Here is a 1,776-nt window from a genome sequence, read left to right as displayed (position 1 = left end):
ATAACCTACCTCCACCGAAGGATCGAAATCAAGCAAGCTATCTCCCCAATGCCTTTGAACCTTTTCAATTCACGTTGCTCGCCCCTCCCTTCGTTCACGCCCTTCTCTTTTTATTATTTCTTTTCTTTTCTTTTTCCAGATTCTTTTTACCCTAATTACCATATAATCAATTTTAAAAGATGGTAAAAGTAACCCACTATTTATTTTTAAGTTACCTCCTTTTACCCCCAACTAACTCAATTATACACATTACCCCACTAATTTCATAATAATAATTATGAATAGTCCAAAACACCCCCAAGAAAATTTAGCCGAAGTCTGACCAAGTCGGGATTACGCAGCTTGTGACGGTCCGTCGTATCTATGACGGTCCGTGCTGCAAGTCCGTCGTGAAGTTCAGAGAGTCGATTCCGATACCCAGGCTCCAAAAATTGAAGTGTTTTGGTACGAAGACCCTGTGACGGTCCGTCGTATCCATGACGGTCCGTCCTGCAGTTCAGAGAAGTAACTCCAGTACCCCGATTCCCAGAGTTGAAGTGTTTTGGAATGAAGGCCCTCGACGGTCCGTCGTGCCTATGACGGTTCGTCCTACTTGTCGAGGGTAATGAGAAGAGTAGCAGAAGAAATTACAGAAGTATGGACGATGGAATCCATCACGGGCCGTGGTGACCATGACGGTCCATCGCGTGGTCTGTCGACCCAGTCACTTTTTATCAAAATAATTTTACTGCTCGAACCTACTAAACAGGTTGTTACAATAGATACCAAATTACCCATCGTTCGTCCCCGAACGATCACAGGAAGAAAAGCAAGGGCGAGAAAGAGTACCTGAATCTGTCAAAAGATGTGGATATCTTTCTTGCATATCCGCCTCATTCTCCCAAGTAGACTCTTCAACTGGCCGATTCTTCCACTGAACCTTGATAGATGCAATCTCCTTTGATCTCAACTTGCGGACTTCTCTATCTAGAATAGCAACCGGCTCCTCCTCATAAGACAGGTTCTCATCAAGAAGAACTGAATCCCAACGAATAATGTAGTTTCCATCCCCATGGTACTTTTTCAGCAAAGACACATGAAATACCGGTGCACTCCTGAGAGTCCTGGAGGCAATGCCAACTCATAAGCCACCTCCCCCACGCGCTTCAAAACTTCAAATGGCCCAAAATACCTCGGACTAAGTTTACCTCGCTTTCTAAACCGCATCACCCCTTTCATGGGTGAAACCTTCAGCAAGACTTGTTCACCCTCCATAAAATTCAAGTCCCTAACCTTTCGATCTGCATATTCCTTCTGCCTGCTCTGACCTGTTAGAAGCTTATCCTGAATGAATTTTACCTTATCTAACGATTCCCTCAAAAGATCGGTACCCCAAGGTCTTACCTCAAATGCATCAAACCAACCAATGGGAGACCTACATCTCCTCCCATACAGTGCCTCAAATGGAGTCATATCAATACTTGAGTGATAGCTATTGTTGTATGAAAACTCTGCTAAGGGTAAGAATTTATCCCAATGACCACCAAATTCTATCACACATGCACGAAGCATATCCTCCAACACCTGAATCGTTCGCTCAGACTGTCCATCGGTCTGAGGGTGAAATGCAGTACTAAGGTCCAACCTAGTACCTAATTCAGCATGCAATGTTCTCCAAAACTTAGAAGTAAACTGCGTACCTCTATCTGATATGATGGAGAGTGGAACTCCATGCAACCGAACAATTTCTGAGATATAGAGTTTGGCTAACTTTTCTGCATTGTAAGTCACCTTGAC

Source organism: Solanum pennellii, chromosome 11 (genome assembly GCF_001406875.1).
Source record: "Solanum pennellii chromosome 11, SPENNV200".
Lineage (NCBI taxonomy): Eukaryota > Viridiplantae > Streptophyta > Magnoliopsida > Solanales > Solanaceae > Solanum > Solanum pennellii.
Note: the sequence above shows the minus strand (reverse complement) of the source record.